The sequence below is a fragment of the Sminthopsis crassicaudata genome, chromosome 3, assembly GCF_048593235.1.
Source record: "Sminthopsis crassicaudata isolate SCR6 chromosome 3, ASM4859323v1, whole genome shotgun sequence".
Lineage (NCBI taxonomy): Eukaryota > Metazoa > Chordata > Mammalia > Dasyuromorphia > Dasyuridae > Sminthopsis > Sminthopsis crassicaudata.
In genome coordinates this window covers 550,828,273-550,850,522 of record NC_133619.1, presented here as the reverse complement: position 1 = coordinate 550,850,522, position 22,250 = coordinate 550,828,273, and the positions used below count along the sequence as shown (strand labels likewise).

General features: G+C 33.3%; 2 long non-coding RNA genes across 3 annotated transcripts in view; one reads left to right on the top strand and one right to left on the bottom strand.

The window, feature by feature from the left end:
- Positions 1 to 22,250, top strand: part of LOC141563455 (uncharacterized) — a 1,961,515-nt gene that overhangs the window by 412,424 nt on the left and 1,526,841 nt on the right. The window lies entirely within an intron of this gene.
- On the bottom strand, positions 5,785 to 21,534 carry LOC141559801 (uncharacterized). Its single transcript, XR_012487556.1, has 3 exons — positions 21,450 to 21,534; positions 14,701 to 14,823; positions 5,785 to 5,890 (listed from the first exon to the last, which is right to left on the bottom strand). It is a non-coding gene; the product is annotated as an uncharacterized LOC141559801 (long non-coding RNA).

The window sequence follows — 22,250 nt, the reverse complement described above, 5'->3', positions numbered from 1 at the left end:
TCCAAGAAAGAGAAAAGCTTTGGCACATGTTATGGAAATGAACTGAGGAAATTCCTGTGCCCATAAATATAGTGTACCTCTTTTGTCAGAGAATGAGTCTAGAGTAGTACTAGAAGGTATTTTCTAATAGGAGAATTATCCCTAGTGGATAATTCTGGAGGCCCAAATAGCAATTAAGATTTGCCTGGGTTAAGCAGTTTTATAGAGGCTGGACCCATGCTGATGAAATAATTAAAAAATAAATGATTGGAGTCAGTAATAACAAAGCTTAAATCTATTAATAAGCTTTTGAAAATCAAAAATTTTATATGAGGGATTCAGGAGTGGAAGAAACTTTTATTTCCAATACCCTCTGATCATAGAGAATTACTATGGAGACAGTAAATGCTAGAACACAAACCCAAAAGAGGGCAGCAAATGCAAAATACCTGAAAGTGAAGGTTCAGAGAAGGATATACTCTCCTCTCCAGTTCAAAAGGCTCTATTTGAAGAGTTCAAAAAGGATCTAAAAAGAGTTAGAAGAAAAAGTGGGGAAAAGAAATAAGAGCATTGAAAAAGAGTTATGAATATTTGAGGAAAAAAAAAACATCTTGGAAAAGGAAGACCAGAAATCGATGGAAGAAAACAACTCCTAAAATAAATTTAATAAAATAGAAAATACTGAGTAAAACAATTTATTAAAAATAGGATTGGTGAATTGGGAAAAAATAATTGAACAAAACAACTCCTTTAAAAGTACAGTTGGCTAAATGCAAAAAAAAAAAAAGGTAGAAAAAGCTAACTAAAGAAAACAATTTATTAAATATTAGAACTGGACAAATGGAAGTGAGTGACTCAGTAAAAAGCATGTATTAAGGCATAAATACCTCATAATCAAATGGAAAATGGTAGAAATAGTAAATTAATTACTTTTAGATCATGGTACAATAAAAACTACATTAATAAAGGACCATGGAAAAATAAACCATAAAGTAATTGGCAACTAAATAATGTAATACTAAAGAATAAGTAGATAAAATAACAAATTAAAGAAACAATCAATGATTTATCCAAGAGAATGGCAATTATTAAATAACATACCAAAAGTTATGAAATGCAGCCAAAACAGTTCTAAGGGGAAATTTTATATCACTAGATTTTTACATGAGTAAAATAAAAAAAATAATAATAATAAAAAAAAAAGATCAATATGTCAGACATGCAACTAAAAAAAAAACATAGAAAGATCCCAATTAAATATCAAATTTGAAATTATGAAAATCAAAGGAGAGATTAATAAAAATAGAGTAAAAAAGTACTGAACAAATACAAAAACTCAGAATTGTTTTTGTGAAAAACAACAACAAAATTAAAAAAAAAACCTTTAATTAATTTGATTAGAAAAAAGAAAGAAAAAAAAAATTACCAATATCAAAAATGAAAAGGGTGAATTAAAGAAATAATTAGGATATATTTTGTCCAGTTATATGCAAATGAATCTTAAAATCTAAGGAAAATGGATGAATTCTTACAAAAAATATAGATTGCCCAGATTAAGAGATGAGAAAAATTACTTAAATAGTCTGATTTCAGGAGAAAAAATTGAACAATCCATTAATTAACTCCCTAAGAAAAAAATATCCAGTGCCAGATGGATTTACAACTGAATATTTTAAAAATAACTAATTCCAATACTACATAAAATATTTGGGAAAAATAGGGGAAGAAGGAGTCCTACCAAATTTCTTTTATGACACAAATATGGTGTTGATACCTAAAGTCAAAGGGCCAAAATAGAGGAAAAAAAATAGGCCAATTTTCTTAAAGAATATTGATGCAAAAATCTTTAAAAAAATGTTATCAGGACAGCTAGGTGGTGCAGTGGATAGAGTACCAGCCCTGAAGTCAGAAGGACCTGAGTTCAAATCATCAGACTTCAGATACTTAATACTTCCTACCTGTGTGACCCTGGGTAAGTCACTTAACTCTAATTGCCTTGGGGGAAAATTATCAAAGAGATTATAACAATTTACCTCCAGGATAATAAACCTTGGCTAAATAGGGTTTATACCAGTAACACAGGACTGGTTCAAAATCAGGACAATTACCAGTCAATATAAATAACCAATCTAACAGAATATTAATTGATACAGAAAAGACATTTGACAAAATACAGCACCCATTCCTTTTAAATACCCTAGAGAACATAGAAATAAATAGATTTTATCCTTTAAATGACAAGTAACATCTATCTAAAACCATCTGAAAGCATTATATGTGCTGGAAGCAAACCAGGAGCATTCCAAATAAGATCAGGGGTGAAACAAGGCTGCCCATTATCACCACTATTATTGAATATTGTATTAGAATTATTAGCTTTAGCAATAAGAGAAGTAAAATAGATTGAAGGAATTAGAGTAGGTAATGAGAACAAAAATATTATTCTTTACAAGTGACATGATGTTATATGTAGGGAATCCTAGAGAATCAACTGAAAAGGGTCTTAGAAAACATTACCAATGTGTTTACACCTTTAGGCAATAGCAATCACAGTCCATCTTTTCCATCTGAACAAGGTTTGCTCTTGACTTTCTGCAGATTTTCCAGAGAATATAACGCAACCCAATAGAAGCCTCCTATTTTAATATTTTTTTTATTATTTTAAATTTCCAAACTACTCCTATAGTATCCCTCTCCTTTGTTTCATCAGTACACTATCAGTCCTCTTTCTTTTTCCAACTACACACATCTTTGACAATTTATGTTACATCATCGTTACCAAATAATTAATTGCTGGTTTACATGTTTTGACTACTTATATTTACCTTGTGAATTTCAAGGAACCATAGTTTTAAATAATAGCTAGAATTTATGATAATTTATATAATAATAGAAAGAATTTTAGCATGTTAAAGTATATAAGAACAGTTAAGTGGTACAATGGATAAAGTACTGACCATGGAATTAGAAATTCCCATCTTTCTGGCCTCAGATATATATTAGCTGTGTAACCCTAGAAAAGCTACTTATCCCTTTTTTTCCTCAGTTTTATCATCTGAAAATGCGTAGAAAAGAAAATGGCAAACCATTTCAGCATCATTGTTAGGAAAACTTCAAATGGAGTCACAAAAATCAGACATGACTAAAATGACTGATAATAACATCAAAGTATGCAAAGTGTTTTATATATTTCATTTTATTTGATTATTATAAATAACCATGGTATATAGGTGATCTTATCACTATTTTTACAGATGAGTGAACTGAGTCTAAAAGAAATTATGTCATTTGCCATGGTTACTCTGCTAGTAAGTTTCTGAGGTCTAGGTTCTCCATCTTCGAGGCTACACAAATGTCACTATAAAATGCATAGGGAAATATATACTATAACCTTCTGCAAGTCAACATGCATATTGATACTTCATTGAAAAACATGACTTTTTATTTTTATTGTCTTCTTTCTTTTTTCTTTCTTTTTTTTTTTTTTACTAAAGCTTTGCAATTTTCAAAATATATGCATGGATGATTTTTCAACATTAACCCTTGCATTGGAATCCATTTTCCCACCTACTCCACTATATGGAAAGTAATCCAATATATGTTAAACATGGTAAAATATATGTTAAATCCAATATGTGCATATATATCTATATGATTGACTTGCTGTACAAGAAAAAGCAAATAAAAAAGAAAAACAAATAAAAAAGAAAATAAAATGCAAGCAGACAACAAAAAGAGTGAAAATTCTATGTTGTGATCCACACTCAGTTCCCACAGTCTTCTCTCCCGGTGAAGAAGGCTCTCTTCATCAAAAGATCATTGGAATTGGCCTGGATTATCTCATTGTTGAAAAGAGCCATAGAGGACTTTTTATTTTATTATTTTTTTTAGAAACATCAATTGTATCCAGAAATGCAATGCTTGTAGAGAGGATGTATTTTTGAGCTAACATGTGATTACTACTTCAATATCTTATCATGATATAGAAGTGATCCTGAGTTCCTGAAAGCTAGACAGGTTCTAGCAGAAGTCACCAACCTGAAGGATTATATTCTGTTCTTGCCATCAGAGAAGCAACCTAAATAAGTGCAGATATCTTCACAGCCAGGACATTTTATTTTTTTCCAGCACAGCAAATCCTGAAGACAATATAATAAGGCAAAACTACTTATTTTCTGCACCAAAAAAATCACTCCCCTCCTTAATGAAAGCAAGAAATTCTGAATTAGCATCTACAATAAGAACTTGAAAATATACAAAAAGAAGTTAAGAATCTGCTAATCCAAAAACGATCGACTTTTGAGTCTTCAGTTTTGTTTTCCTCAAACGAACATGGCCATCTGCACCTCTAATATGGTATATTCAGAAAAGGCACTCTAGATGGATTCCATATTGGAACCTTTTGAAGTTACCCATTTCAATAATTATAGCAGAAGATCCTTCTTTCCCTCTCTCATGTCTTGACTGGCTCAGAGTCTTGTCTTCCTCTCACTACTGGGCTTGAGGCATATTTCCCCATTAACTCTATCTCTTGCTTGGAACTCATGAGCAAATGTATTAGTTCTTAATAACTAAACAAAAATTCCTTTCCTGAGGGTATGCCATGTGGAAGGTCCTATGCTCATGCTGTTCGCACTTTTGCAGAGCAAGGTGGTGCTTTTCAGAAAGCAGAAGCATATTTAATAGTGAATAATTGGATCAATACAGCAGCTGCTCCATTTTGCAGAAGAGGGCACAGAATCCAATCTGTTCAAATTTCAAAACTATATTATAGTGATTTTTCTAGTAATATTTTTATAACTATCAAAGAAAGATATGTTTTATATTACTACCTCCTGCTATTCCTAGTTAATATTTCTATCTAAAAGCACCACAGGAAATAAATCATAACAATTATATTATCAATTTTGCAGGATTTAGGATGATTTTTGTAATAAATGTACCAATTCAAATTGTTATAATGCTTTTCTCATAGCCAAGTTGAAGTCTTTCTTCACTACAGCCGTGTAAGACTCATAATACATTATTCTTTCAAATTTGCAGATCAGAAAAGTAAAACTGGGAGATGATGTGAGCTAGCTAAGTGACATGACTAGATAATCATTGAGATGACATTTGATCCTAAGAATAGGCAGATATGGGATAGAATGAATAGAAAGCTGGACCAGGAAGGAAGAAGCATCTACTTCATATGTTTGTTAATAAGATCAAATCAGATAATATGTATAGAACACTTAGTAGTGTCTGGTGTATAATAGACATTTAATACATGATTTTCCCCTTTTTCTCTCCACTTTCCACATCAAATCCAAAGTCTATCATATCCCTTCTCAGTTACTAAGAAATTTTCTTATTTTTATACCTCATAACAAGTAGTAAGCAAGGAAAAACTATCTTTTAAGGGCTATCTTGAGGAGGAAAGAATTACATTTGAGGTCAGTCTATCTGAATATAAGCAGGAGTTCTTTTATTTATTGTTTGGCTGACTTTGGATAACTCATTTAACTTTTCTGGGTTTTACTTATCTCATCTGCATAAAGACAATTCTTCCTTCCAATACTGTTACTTCTTCTCCAAACACATGCAAAGACAGTTTTCATCTTTCACCTGTAAAACCTTTTTGCTTCAAATTACTCTTCCTCTCTCCCCAAGACAGCAAGCAAGGTTAAATATGGAAAATTCTTTTAAACATATTTCCATATTTTTTTTCTGTTCTGCAAGAAAAATGAGATCAAAAGAGGGAACAAAAGACAGGAGAAAGATAAAAAAGAAAAAAAAATCCAACCAAACAAAAGATAACACTTAAAAGGTGAAAACATTATGCCTTTATTCACACTCAGACAAGCCCTCACTCTGGATGTGGATGGCATTTTCCATTCCAAGTCTACTACAACTGCCCTTCATCACCTCACTGCTGAAAAGAACCAAAAGATAATTATTTTCAATGAAGATGACAACCTAATTGTTAGAAGAAATTCTCTCACCTGGGAGTTCTCCATCAATACATTCATAGCCTAGTAACTATCCCTATAAAAGAGTAACAGATGAGATAATATGTAAGGTCACTTATAGTTCTAAATTATAGAGTCTGATATCCTAGAAACAAAAGAAAGCAGATATCTGATTAATAGAAAGAATTAAAACTAACTATAATTTCATCCCAATCAATGGAAGTTTTAATTAGGGATTTGACCAGTACATGTTAGAGATATTGGAAAGGATTTATGATTCAGATAAGTGTTAGACTAGAAAGCCTTTATATTCTTTTCACAATTGGTCCTTTGCATGCTTGGGATATTACATTAATAAATTCTACAGATTATGACATTACCTTTCCCTAAATTTACTTGACATATATGAGTGAATACTTATACTTGACATATATGAGTGAATACAAAACCAGGATAGGAAGGCACAAAAAGAAAACTGACGAATTTAATTGTGCATTTTGGAGCCTCTCTATATTCCAAGAATTTCTTTGTGCCTCTGGCTATATAGCTTCTATTGAAATGTAATGTGGAAGAGTGAAAAGAAAGTTGGACTTAGGCTTTTGTTAAAATCCAGTCTCAGATAGTTAATATCCTGACTCAGACTACATGACCATCAGAAAAATTCCCTTTTCAGAAACTCAATTTCTTTACCAGTAAAGTGGAATTCAATAAGACTCACACTATCAAATTAACAGATTCTGCAAGGAAATAGTTTAAAAATCTGAAGCACTGGAGAAATATATGTTGATAGTGTCTGCTTTGGGTGATCTGCAATGCTCAGTTAAGAGGTGAATGGATTTAGAAAAAAAAAAAAAGTCTGCCTTTTCTATACAGCCAAGCAAATTGATTATGGTTCTGAATGTTGGCAGTTAATCATAGTAGATACAGGGTTGGATTTGTAGTCAGGAAGATTATATTTCAATTTCTTTCTCAGATATTTAATTGCTGTGTTACCCTCAACTAGCCACTTAATCTCTCTTAGCCTCAGTTTACTCATCTAAATTATGGAGATAATAATAGCATCTCTCCCACAGGTTGCTCCAAGGATCAACAGATATATCTCTATTATATATCTATAGATAGAGATAGAGATAGAGATAGAGATAGAGATAGATATATCTATCTATATATCTATCTATATATATCTGTCTCTGTTTCTCTGTCATTCTTTATCTCTCTCATACTATTTATTATTACATTAAAATAATATTAAAATTGAATAAGGAGAATATATTGAATATTGGTAAAATTGTGTTCCAATTCATACATTGAATTTGTGATACAAGTAAAACATTCAGGTTTACATGTGTTTAGGTTTCAGGAAAGGGAGAGAGTGAGGAGAGACAGAGACAGAGACACACACACAGACAGACACAGAGAGAGAGACAAAGATGAAGAAGAGGAGGAGGGAAGGGGGGGTAGGAGGAAGAAGGAAGGAGACAGAAAAACAGGTAGGGAGATCGAATAAGTAGTATTTGAAATCATCTGCATGTAAATTACAATTCAACCTATGGGAAGTTAAGAGATTACCTGGGGGAGAAATGGGGGGAGAGGAAGAAACAAGTCAAAATTGTGAGTATCATTGAAGTTTATGGGGGCATAAAATAGATGATGAACAAGCAAACACTTCTGAAAAAGGAGTGGGAGGGAAAAACGAGGGAAAGAAGGAAGGGAGGAACTAGAGGTGGGAAGGAAGAAAGGAATGAAAGAAGAGAGACAAGGAAAGAATGAGAAAAGAAAGAGTGGAAGGCAGGAAGGAAAGAAGGAAGGAAGGAAGAAAATTAGGAAGGAAGATAAGGAGGGAATGAGGGAAGAATAAAAAGAGGGAGGGAGGAAGAAAGAAAGAGAGAGAGGGAAGGAGGGAAGGAAGGGAGGATGGAAGGAAGGAAGAGAAGGTGAGAGGAGTAAGAGAAGGAAGGAGGAATGGAGGGAGGGAGAAAGAAAAGAAAATATAGTTATTAGTTCTTAGTTTGTGTTAGATACTGTAGTAAATACTAGGATTCCAAACAGAAGGAGAGAAAAAAAGAAGAGAGCACCACTAAAAAACTTTACATCCTATTTCAGGAAGACAATATTTAAAAGGGAACTGAAAAAAATGAGGTTGGATTAAAGTAACCAATGTGAGAGCATGGCCTTGGAGTCTGGGAGCCAGGAAAGCAGCACAGAATGGGCAAGGAAAGTTAGCCTTGCATCAGTTCCCAGAATCTAGGATCCAGGAGAACTCACCTATGACAGAAGGCAAGAGCCCTTAATGTGTAATGTTCCATTTTGAGAAAGCACAGGAATGGTTGGAGGAGGCTGAAAGCGGAGAGGGAAGTTCCAGTGTGAAACAGCATGATTTGGATGTCTGGACACTAGGAGCATAGTTTGGAGGGAAACCAAGAGAGATTAGGGATATGAAGAGAGAGTATCCAGGAGAAACAGATGGCCAAGAATGTTAAAACTTGCAGAATGGTAAAGGCAAATGAAGGCTGAGGAAAGACTAATTTGTTATTTAAAAGTGTATTGGTAACCTTGAAGAGAACAGTTTTATCTAGTGATGAATTCAAAAGCCTGAGAGCAAGCCTTTGAGAACCCTGCTGATGAATAGATGAACCAAGATATTTCTGATTTCTCAAAAAAGAGAAATATGTATATATATATATATATATATATGTATATATATGTATATATATAGACACAGAGAGAGAGATATCATAAAATCAGAAGTTGAAAAGTAACCTGAGAGATTATTTAATTTATTTTATCCTGCTCATTTTATAAATAAGGAAACTAAGGCTGAGTGTGAGTGAATGTCAAACAAAATTAAGAGCACTATTTCATTTAATCTTCTCAAGAAATGATATCATGGGAATGGATTTCTAGGTATTTGTGGCTGTTTGAAATTAGATATTATTTCAAGTATTAAAATATCTTCTAACAGAATGACTTTGAGTGTTAGCTTTATTATTTCTACACTGAAAAAATTTAAGTTGCTTATGCCATTTAGATTATAGATATAATCTGTAACTGGTAGTAACAATAATGGTGTTACGTATTAACATTTTACAAATCACTTTACATACATAATGCCAGTTCCTTGACCCTGGAGAATGGGTCTCTATCTATGTGACTATTTGTCAGGAATATCAAGATGTTGGAAAACAGTTTTCTTTTTCAGGTGAAGGAGGAGCTAGATAGTCTTTGATGTTATGTCAAACTATAATCTGTGACCTTAAATCAATCCAACTGGTATGCTAATTTGACTAAGAAGCCACTTTTAGAGATTTCTTAATACTAGGATTATATTTCTAGTAAGGGGAGGGAGACAGTGGGACTAGAAAAATAAACTTCTGGTTCTTAATGCAGTGATTTTTGTATTGCTCCAAACTGGAAGCCTTGGCTTAATGATACTCATAGCACACATTAGTATGTATCATCACTATGGCTTCTAGCGTAATAGCCTGCAAAGTTCTCAATTAAAAGTTTGTTTAACATTAAGAAAGTGTCTTTAATGGCACCTCATGAACACTTCTCTTCTTCACTCCAGTCTTGTAGCATTTCTACTAGTGGGCTGTCTCCCCACCAACTGTTTAGTGATTTAGCAGAGCCAATGAGACAGACTGCTCCCATATGTTTGAGTAAGTTCCTTCTTATTTAACCTCCCAGCTAGGAAATTAGCAAATACAGCTTCATCCTTTAAGATGGCAAGCATTATGTATTCTGAATAGACTGTTGTATAGTGTTCATAGTTAACTGTTGATTGTTCCTTTGACACCGTAGTTATTTATGAAATTATTTGTAGCACACTTATTAACCAATCCATTTTCTAAGGCGATTGTAGGAATAACTCATGAAGGTGAGTTGGATCCTCATGGGATTTTCATAACATTTTTCTTTCCAAGTTGTGCAATTATGCACTGCAAATGGGACTCATGTTTGGGAGAAAGATGGATGCCTGCACCTTCAGTGTAATCAATTTTAGAAAGCTTTATTTCCATACTTGTATGTACCATATTGGTCTTAATATAAGCAACCCAGGAATATAAAGTTGTTTCACTGAAATGCTACCATTTTTGAAAAGAATACATATACCTATAGATTCAGAGTTAAAAGAAAACATAGGCACTGCCCAAAAAATATCCTCAAGAAAAATAAATATTTTTAAATGCTTCAGATTATATTCAGATACCAACAATTCTTTTTTTCTGGGAATGGATAGTATTTTTTCTCATATGTCCTTCAGAGTTGTCTTGGATCATTGTATTGTTACTTTGTACACAGTACATTTCACATGTCATGATTTTCTCACCCATTCCCCAACAGATAGGCTTCCTTTCAATTCCAATTATTTGCCCGGAGGGGAAAAATTGCTACAAATATTTTTGTACATATAGGTCCTTCTCCTTTTTGTTTTTTATCTCTTTTTTAGATATAAACCTAGTAATGGTATTCCTAGATCAAATGGTATGTATGGTTTTACAGCCCATATAAATGAAAGCTCTTGAGGGAGGTCCTCAATTTTTAAATGTAATTAAGTGTTGAGTTTTTTAAAATGTTTAAGAACTGTTGCCCTTTTGATTTCTGAACAATGATGATGATAAAGTTTTTTTTTTAATTGAAGCTTTTTCCTTTCAAATACTTTCTATATGGGTTATTATTCATTTTAATATTCCAAAAGTTATTATTAGTATAGTTAGGAGTCACTTCATTATTATATTTCCAGTGCAGTTCAGATAGAAGTAGTCTTGAAATAAGAAGGTCTGTAGATATTATTCTATAATATTTAGAGTTTACTATTATTGTCCTATTTTTTTATTTATATATCTATTTAATGGGGTTCAGAAAGAAATGGCCCAGGACAAACCTCTTATCATTATTATGAGAATAATTTGGCTATATTTACCCTCCTGAAAGAGTCTAGAAAACACCTAAAGCACACGTTGAGAACCTATGATTTTGAGGAACATTTTTTTTAACTTTTCTCCATTTTTGTAAATTTTGAAAGGTTAATCTCAAATAAAGAACAACTTCTATTCTCTACCTTGCTGTTTAATGTGTGAAATCTTGTACTATACATTTGTTTATTTGCTAAAATATTTTTCTTCCATTTTGTAGTCCATCTGCATGTCTGACCATGAATCATTTTAGGACATTTCATTTCTTCCATGTGACTTTCCAAAACCTGTCCCACTCCCAAGAATGTAGTTATTTGTTACCTCTGCCCCTAATAAGTTCCAGCTTTTTTTTTTTTTAATTTCAGCTTCATTCCTATTTTACTTTAAGAAGCTATTCCTGACTGTCCTACTTTTCTTAAATCTTACCTACCCCCTGAAATTACTTTGAACTTAGTTTATATGTATTCATTGTATCGGGGTTATTTTATTTCTTCAAATCTCCATCCAATATAATTTTAACATTCTGAGATAAGGACTATTTCATTTTTGTATTTTTATGCTCAGCATCTGGAGCCCTATCTGGCAAATAATAAAAATTATTGTTGATTTATTTATTATTATTATTATCATTGTTAATGGAAGATAAGCTATTCTAACTTCATTTCATATATTGGAAAATTAAAGTCCAAAGAAATACTAACTTGTTCAAAGTTACACAGCATGTTAAGTAACAAGTAATTTAGATCCAGGTCCCCAATTCTCAGCTCAATACTTCTATTGTATGTTTTTATTTATTTATTTATGATTGGGATATGTCCTGTCACTGTTTATGAATGTAGTAGACAGATGGCCATTCTAACAGCTTCTTTAATTAAAACATAGCTGACAACAATATTTCTGTAAAAGCTAAAGAAAGGTACCTAAATCTGGTGATTATTCAGTATAGGAAGGGAGCCAACTTGCAAAGCCAATTGTAAGTTTCCAATGATAAGGCTAATTTTTTTTTATTGAGTAATAGATCAAGCAACAAAATCATTTAATATGGCAAGAGAGAAAGAGAGACATACACACACACACACACACACACAGGGAGAGAGAGAGAGAGAGAGAGAGAGAGAGAGAGAGAGAGAGAGAGAGAGAGAGAGAGAGAGAGAGAGAGAGAGAGAGAGAGAGAGAATCCTTCACTGAAGGAATTTGATCTGAACTGCAAGAATTGTTGAACTGGACAAAATAAGTCTCTCTTCCCTCATTCCTAGAGTTAACAAACAAAGAGGATAATAAGATGTTGCTAGTCCTAGACAATGAGTCCTAGACAATGACCTTTGGTGAGAACAAAATTATCTGGCTGACTGAAAAAAAATAATACGCTACAATTCTTGGAGTCTGGGGCTATAGGTAGTGAAGACTACAGTTACTTAGGAGAGAGCAAAGAGATCTTTACATCAAGTTGCTGTAAATAAGCCAGAGGTTGTGTTCTCTGCCCAACTCAGCCTAAGAAAAGTCAAGTCATGGATGGAGGAGGGAGGGCAACTCAGTGAATCATATTTTATTACTTCTTATAGGCCACAGGCAGAACCTTAATGATTCTTCACTCTCTATTCTCAATATCAAAAACTATTCTCTATAATGTCATAAATCAAATATCTTTTCATACAAAAGCATTATATGTTTTTACTAAGGGAAGGAATCATGAGTGCTCAGTGGCACAATGAGTAGAGTGTTTGAGTTGGAGTCAGGAAGATTTGTATTCAAATTTAGCCTCAGATACTTTTTAGATGTATGACCCTTCCTAGACAAATCATTTAACTTTTCTCATTCTTAGTTTCCTCATCTGCAAAACAATGAAAATAATAGTGCTTAATTTTCAGGGGTTTTAAGACATCTCTTTCTCTATATATTTATATGTACTTTACAAACCTTTTAAAGATGTCAAATATTTTAATTAGCTGTTTTTATATTCTATATGCCATCACACACTGTCAGAAACAGTAAAAAAATGAATTGAGAAAACTGATTTATGCACTTCCTAAGAGATATTGGATTGTTAAAGCCATTGAATGATTCTCTGCTGGTTGGTTTTTGGCAGACCAAATAGAAGAATATTTTTGACAGAAACTGGAGCCTTTTACTGACATTTTTGAAATTATAAATAATTAGGTATCCTTCTAATGAAAAGACTGGTCCTGTGATGGTGACTGTGACTTGTTGCTGTTTGCTTATTTTTTGGCAAACTAGAGGGCAAACTACAGGCGAGCCCTGGAAAGCCTGGTATACATTCAATTGTATGACAACAGACAATGTTATCATGTCAGGATGATCACCATGATAACTGAAGTTCATATTTGTGTTATATATTAGAATTTACAAAGAATTTGCCTTTGTTTTATGTGGTACATGTTAAGTATTATCCCCATTTTTCAGAGAAAAATAAAGAAATCAAGATACAAGAGCAATTACCTTGTCAATAGTCGCATAGTAAGAATTAACATCATAATTAATTTGGAAAACTTTTTCAGCACTTTCATTTTACTAATGAGGAAACAGACTCAGTGAGGCAGTTAAGTATCATAGTAACTAGAATCAGGAAGATCTGATTTAAAATCTGTTCTCCAGAGATTTACTAGTTATGTGATCCTTAGCAAGTCACTTAATTATGTTTGCCTCAGTTTCCTCACCTATAAAATAGAGAAGAAAATGGAAAACCATTCTAGTATCTTTGCCAAGAAAAGCTTAAATCAGACCATGGAAAACTGAGTATGAATGAAAGGACTTAACAACAAAGACAAAAATTAAAAAAAAAACAAAACTAAGGTTCAAGAGTGAAATGATCGTACGAAGGTCACAAAGCTAGTAACTGGCAAAGATTAAGTTTTTACCTAGTTGTTCTTATCCTAGAACCAGTGTTTTTTGTAATGTCACTGTATTGTTTCAGGCTACATTTCACCTTCTTAAGGGATGTGAAAAATGCACAGAAACATGTAAAGCCTGGGAAGCAGATCTCCTGTTTTTAATTAGCTATAGGCACATCATATCACATCTTAAGCCAAGGTCATTTCTACCTTAATTTCTTTAGCAGAATAAATCAAAGGTACCTAGTAGGAAGAAAAAATAAGCTAAGAACATAATTGAGAGTAACATTTATTTGGTGGTTACTGTTGGATTTTTTAACTCATTAATTAAGGGAGATTTGCCATTGAATTACCCTAGTAGTCAGTTAGCCAAGATGGTTCATTAAAGGCCAGATTTTATTATATATTACACGCTTTATGCTCCTCACACAAACTTATTATACTGCTCAGAGAAGGTGATCTCTGGAAGCACATTAGACTAATGTTCCTGAAACTCTAGCTAATGTAAGTTTTATTGAATTGCTGTAACTAAAAAAGGTCACCTAATGATTTCTTCTGATAATGGATTTAGAGAAAGAAAAATGTAATGAATGGGCAATGGCCACTTTTGACCTTGGGACACTTGGAGAGTTGTTGGGATGTAGGGAGATTGTATCACTACGGACATTGTAAGAATCATTCAAACTCAGTTTTTTGTGGTTTTTCTTTTCATGATTGGTGATAAAATTGATTAGGTCTGATGAGGCAATAGCAGATGTCTATTGTAAAACACTAATGTTAGTATATCTATGCAAGTCCTTCTCCATGTCTGACTAATGAAATCCTTTTCTTCCTTCATGGGCTGACTCAGGTTCTTACTTATGTAGGGTATCTTTAGGAATACATTCTATTAAAACTAAACTCTTTTTCTTCTATTTTTCTTAGAACATTTCAAGGGAACTTGTCATTTGCTTCTATCACATTCTACCTCGGCCCATATTTATTTATGTCTCTGTGATACCTTACCTAGCAGACTAAATACCTTGCAAACAGAGGATGTGTTCTGTTATGATGATGATGATGATGATGATTTTATCCTTGTAGCCCTTCTGAGAACTCTGGTGTCCATCTCTTGACAGTAAATCTAGACTGGAAAAGTATACAAATGTGCTTTATATTAATAAATGTATCCTTTAGCCCTTTACAAGATCTATGATATCTATGATGGCAAGAGTGTATTTAATCAGGGTAAAATTTAAGACTGGTATCTTCTTTATAGAATGCCTGATTAGTGATCTTCCCACCCATCTCAGCATTTCCTATGATTGGAGAGGCTTATAAGAATACCTTCAATCTCTCCCAAGTTGTCTTTCAGTCCCCCAAATTATATACAAGCCATCTAAATAGTTTATTTAATCACTAAGACTATATTCCAAAACATTCCTGTGGAGCATGGAGGTGGGGAGTGGTAGTGATTCCATTGTTATTGCCATATGCTTCAGAAAACAAATATTTGTAGCATCTACAAACCTATAAATACCTGTATGATTATGTTTATACATATACATATACATAATGATTTGACATTTGTAAAACATTTTAAAGTGATTTAAATGCTATATATGTATATATAATATTTTCATGAACTATGTACTTATTATATATTTATTAATGTAATCAGCTTTCTTTTAACTTTATTTCACAAACTTTGGGCATTAGCAGTATTGCAGCCACTATATTTTTTGTAGTGTGCATGATTAGAATAATCTCAATTTCATTACCATGATTCACTGAAGAAGTTTGGTTTTGTTCTTGGAATAAATGTAATCACTACAATATTTTCAAAATAGACTTCTGGAAATAGAATTATTTGGAAAATACCAACGACTGTAGGAAGTACTATATATTGTTTGTTTGAATTCTGCTAAGGACCACTGCTTTTATTTATTTTATGTACTTTATAAAAGTAAAATTCTGAATCCATTGAGGGTTCCATTGAGGAGATTTTTGAGTAAAGATGGGTAATAGCTACACAGACTGAAAAAAAACCTACACATTTGAGATTTTGATCTGCTTACTTGAAGGAAATATTTGTGACAGTGATATCACAGATATACTTAAGTATTGAGGTAATTCAATACATAAAAATCCCATACCAAACTAACAAGAAACAAACAAATATTATTTGATTGGGTGATTTTATTCATGAATTTGAAACCCAACTTCACCATGAAACCACCATGAAACTCAACCTTTGAGTTGTTATGGTAGGGAAAAAAAACTCCTTGGTGACAAGGTTTTCCACACTAACCTAAGTTAGTTCTTCATTAAGAAGTGTGTTACCCTTATAAACTTTTGAACATAGGAGTTCCTCATGGAATGACCACTCTGCTGGCATAGGCTTCTCCACAGCAAGAAAATAAAAACAAATTAATAATTTGTATTTGGAACATAGGAAATGCTATACATATATTCTATCACTTGGCTATCTCAACTCTTCTGAGGTAGGGCACTAATAAGTTGAGGAAGTTGAGGTAGGGAGAATAAGTTATTTGTCTAGCCTTACACAGCTAGTAAGTGTCTAAAGCAAGAAGAGATAGATATTTTTGACTCCAAGTCACCACTCAGCTGCCTACTGCCTAGCATCTGTTGAAAATATTCTGTGGAGGTTATCTTAATTACTCTTATTAAAGACTCATGTTATGGAAACTGAGTGGATCCCATTAGCTGGAGAATGGCTTAATAAGTTATGGTAAAGGAATATTATTGTTCCATAAGAAAAGATCACAAGGATGATTTCAGAAAGGCCTGGAGAGACTTATATGAAGTGTTGCTAAGTTAAATGAACAGAACCAGGAGATCATTGTGCATGAAAACAACAAGATTATACAATGATCGATTCTGATGGACTCTTCCCAATAATGAGATGATTCAAACTAATTACAATTGTTCAGTGATGAAGAGAGCCATCTACACCCAGAGAGAGGACCGTGGAAACTAAATGTGGATCATAATATTCTCATTCTTTTTGTTGTGTTTGCTTGAATTTTGTTTGCTTACTCATTTTCTTTCCTTTTTGATCTGATTTTTCTTGTGCAACAAGAAAATTGTATAAATATGTTTACACATAAAAATCATAAAGTAATAATTACCTTTACTATGCTTAACCCTTACAAATAAAAATAAAGACTCATGTTAATAGCAATATTTGCTACTTTAGAGAACTGCTCAGACAGAGACAAGTTTTGGAAGTTTCAGGTTGTTAATGAATATATCTCTTTGTTAAGAAATAGAATGGGGCATAAATATCAGGAGGTGGTGATTGAAATGGAATAGAACATAGTTTTAGCTAGATGCTTTCTCTCTAAGATCCACAATCTCTTTTAATTCATCCCCATTTCCAGCAATCTCTAGATAAGTTCTTAAATCCACCATGAATATATTTTCTTGCAATAAGTCGTTGGGGAAATCATAATATTTCAATACATTTGGCAATCAGTAAGTATAATGAAATAAATCTTGGAAGAGAAAAATCTTTTTTTCTCCATTCTGATTAGGAAAATTAATTATAAGGTCTTGAATTTGATAGGGGAAATGAGAGATGCAGTCATTTGGTTCTTTCATACTCCATGCTTCCTGAGCATATAGAAGGAAAGACAGGATAATTTTGGGTGATAAAACTGCAGAAATAATGATCTCTTTGCTTTTATGTGCTCTCTGGATTTTTTTCTTAGCATATTATTTATCTCTTGATGGGCATCCATCTCTAGAAACTCTCTATATCTGCAATATAGAATTTTCCTGAATTTGTGCTTTTTTCCAGGGCTTTCATTCCTGTCTCTGTATGCAATATGAGACAACTGGTTATCATCAAGACCTCATCTACTCTCTATTTCCTTCTGATCACTTCTGTAAAATCAAGCATTTCTATCCTATTTGACTTGCCCATTATAACTTCTTCAGTTTTTATTTCCTTTGCTTTATAACAAGGAAAACTGAAGAATATTGGATCTTGGATAAAGGACCAAGAAACCAGAGAGAGGAAGGGACTTCTTAAATGTGACATAAAGGCCTTCATCCTAGATTAGAAAATAGAATAGCAGAAAGAAGTTTGAGTCTGTAGTCCCAGAACCTGAGTTCAGATTCTGTCTGTGAAGCTTACAACCTGGTTGATCTTTGACAAGTTATTTCCAGTATTTGGACTTCATTTTCTTCATCTGTAAAAAGGGATAATACTAGGCACCTTTTTCCTCACAATATTGTTTGAAAGAAAGTATTATTTAAATGTGAAAATAATATAGAATTATGAGCTTATATTTTGATTAAATCTACAAGCAGGTTTTTGGTGAATAAATAATAACAAGAAAGTCTATTCAGGGAAGGATTTGTTCGGAGACTTTTAATAATGGGGATGGGAGTAGAGGATTTTGTTCCTTAGAGGGAAGGCACTTAGCCTGAAGTATATTCTATAGCATTCTAGTAACCATTCCCTGATATGTATGGTGAAGCCAGCTGTAGCTTACTAGATCAATATTGAAGACCTTCTGTCCAAAACACCATAATTGTATAAATGAGAAAGCTAAAGCTTAGAAAGACAAATGACTTTCCTACCATAATATAGCTAGTTAGTAGCATCAATAAAATTGAAATTGAGGCTTCCTCTCTCCTTATTCAGTTCATTTATATTAGGCTTTTGAGGGAGATGTGCCCCTTGAATGGATGGAAACCCCAAAATCCTGGCTTCTAAGTAAAACCCTATATCCAAAAATTGTCAATTATCCTCTACATAGTAAAAGGCAAATCAAATTCAGTTTTGTTATCTGCCAAGTGACTCCAAAATTATTATGGATCCAATGTCATAATATACATAGAGACCTTTATAATACTCATAAACTTTGTAATTAAATTTCAGAACAAAGAAATGAGAAAACTTCGTCTTTTAGGCCCTAAGCAAAAACTTTTTGGAAATGCTTCTAGCCCTAAATGGAACATCAAAGATGTAGACGATGAACAAGATTTTAGCTTAATCAATCTGCTTTAGCTAATATCCTATATCTTTCTCATTAAAATAAAACAAAGCACTTGCTTTTGTCACATGATTTATCATTGCTCCTAATGGTCTATTAATGAGCTGCCAATTCAGTGTAGTTTGGAGGGAACAGCCTAGAAGGACTGCCACAAAGACTTCGCCTCAGTGATCTTGCCTATTTGCTTTACATGCCCATAATCCTGTAGTACAAAATTCTTACAAATAGAGTTATATCAGCCTCATTGACTGCGTGGTGGTGATTAGTTAATTATCATTAAATACCACACATTGGTCTAATAAGAGGAGTGTTCTGTCTTCATTTTGAAGGAAGGGTAAGAGAGAAAAGCCACAGCCTGCCCAAGAAGTTTAACCAAGATAGGAGAGGTAGAGGTTTTCTCCAAGTTACTGAAATATAAAGAGATCAATATCATCTATATTATATAAAAGCTTTTATAAAAGAGAATAATTACATTGAAAAGCATAATCATAAATATTCAAACACTTCACTAAACATATGAGAGATACAGTCATTACCATTTCAATCTTTAGGAGAAGGAGATTAGGTTTATAGTTTAGCTCAGTTCCCACTGAACACAGTCCCAGTTTCAACTCTACTGCTTTCCAAACTTCTTCCACTTTAATCCCAGATATTCAGATTTCTCGGGCCTTCCTTGCTGGGTTGGTCATACCACTCTACCTGATTCTAAGGTTGCTATAGCTTGAAAATAATCCTGTAGAGATCATCTCCTGAAACTGAAATTGAGTACAAAGAATGCAGAATAGAGACCACCATCCCAAGTTCATTTCTTAGATTTGGGGTAAAAGGGATGCAAGCAGGGGAAGACAAATCCCTCCTTTCTCACCTGTTCAGTTAATTGCATCCACACTGCATACAACATATAGGAGTTGACAAAAAAGGAAGCAGTTAAAAGTATCAGGAAAAAGAATGAAGCATCCAGTTTTAAAGACAGAGAAATCCAATCACAGGAGGCTACCTCTGTCTCTATGTAATAGAAACCTAATGGGGTCCATGTTAGCCAAACCAAGCATCCTTAAAGATATTCAAATCAACAAATACAGGAACAGCTAACAACTCAACACCAAGTGAGCAATAGGAAAAATATGGGGGGAATTAAAATAGGAAGCTACCTCCGGTGACTTACTTGGTTCTCCTACATTCCTGGGTGGAATGTTTTCTCATATTTAAACTGTATCTCTCTGAGTGTATGGGATCTATTATTCATTTCTCTAGTGCTTGAAAATAAAATTATATTCAAAAATTTATGTGAAAATTAGCCAGGAATGGTTCTCTATCAGTAATAAACACATTTATAAGTAGCAGGTGGTAGAGTGGATAGAGAACTGTCCTGAAAGTTCATGTTCTACTTCTCACACGCTGTGTTTGTGATCCTGGACAAGTTACATAACATCCGAGTACCCTATTCACTGTTCTAAGACCATATGCATGTAGAATTATTTTTGATCTACATTGATAAGAGTCATGAGACTGATATTGCAATATCTCTTTAGGATTTTTTGTTCAATTATTCTCTCCACATAAAGTCAATATAAACTTAATGGAATGCCTTTTTTCTCAATTTGTGTTTTTTTGCATATAATTGTGGATTTCTTAAAAAATCAATTCATTAAAATCTCCATAACACATGGTCTTTCCAAATTTCAGCATTTGGCCTAGTATATTTTTAGCAAAGTGACTAAAGAAGCATAATCTCAGTTTCAGTCAAATTAATTTAGGGAGAGTTTAGTAAACAGCTTTTGCTTTCTTTATTTTCAAGTGATCAACTTCAACACCTGCTTTTTCTTCCAGATGGAGTTAATTAACATTAACATGCTTGCCTGTAGCAGGGAGACCTTTTCTGATAACTTTTCATTCTCTCCACCTGCATCCAAATTCCAGATCCTGCTCACATAATAGTGCCTCTACCAGTAGGGAATAGATTGGCAATCTCTTCTAGAACTGGACATAGGCATGATCTTGGTAGAAAAAAAATTAATGTCCTAGAAATTCTTCGAGGTCCTCTGGTTTAGACAGTGAATACGGTTTTCCACCCTATAATCTTGGACTTTTCAGTCTCCTAATACTTTTCTGAAGAATAGTGTGGCAATCAATGACATTCAGTGCCAACTCAAGACAGAAATGTCTTGGAAATAATCAAAGCCTGTCTCTCTATAACTTCACTTCCATTTTGGCCACACTCTGGTGCCTTTTTTCCTGGGTTTTCATGTTCCACCCCTAAACCAGGGCTTCAGTATCTTTTTTTTTTTTTTAATGTCATTGTAATTTAATAACTTTCAATCATATTTGACTCTTGTGACTTCATTTGGGATTTTCTTGGTAATGATACTGGAATTGCTTGTCTTTTTCTTATCCAGATCATGTTACAGAAGAGGAAATTCAGGCAAACAGGATTAAGTGATTTACTTAAGAGTCACAAAGCTAGTAAGTGTCAGAGGTCACATTTGAACTCAGATCTTCCTGAGTCCAGGCCCAGTACTCTATCCACTGTGCTACCTAGCTGTCTTATTTTGTTTGTTTGTTTCTGTTTAATAAATTGATGTGTACAGAGGAGGTGATCCTTATTATTTTAATTCCATACCAAATCTTCTCCCTGACATTTAATCATGGTGCTTTATATTATGGTTGATTCCAAAACTTACTCTATGTAGATATCCTTTCAAATTTGGGAAAATCTCAGAGATCATTGCAGGGCTTTCCCTTGCATACCTGAATTTCTTTGATCCTGTTCAGGAAGATATGGTTCCCAGAGGAAATCTAGTCCCACTTCATTACTTCAGGCTACTTTGCTGTGAATAAAGGAAGCTATGACTCTCTTATGTTTTTTTTTAAATATTCTTATTATAGCTTTTCATTTACAAGATATATGCATGGGTAATTTTACAGCACTGACAATTGCCTAGACTGTTGTTCCATTTTTCCCCACTCCCTTCCCCAGATGGCAGGTTGACCAATATATGTTACATATGTTAAAGTATAAATTAAATACAATATATGCATACATGTCCATACAGTTATTTTGCTGTATAAAAAGAATCAGACTTTGAGACAGTGTACAATTAGCCTGTGAAGGAAATCAAAAATGCAGGCAGGAAAAAATTGGGAATTCTATGATGTGGTTCATAATGACTCTCTTATGATTACACACATATCAATAATCTGAGACTGAATTTGAACCCAGGTGTTCTGAATCAAAATTCAGCAATCTTTCCACTGTACCACTCAATCAAGATCACATATACTGGGTAATAACAAAATTGTAGATAAATCCTAGGCTTCTGGAATGCCAAATGGAACATATTTTTCCATCATACTAAGCCCCATCTTAATTCCTTTCCAGTGCTTTATAAATTATGATATGCTCTATTACTGGAGTTCTCAGCTTCTACAAACTTGCTCCACTTATTTACATAATGGTACAGAGATGAGTTTGGCTCTTGATATGTATAACAGTGGATAAAATTTCTAGTAGGTCTTACTAAGATGAAGACAACTTAGTACATGTGTTTA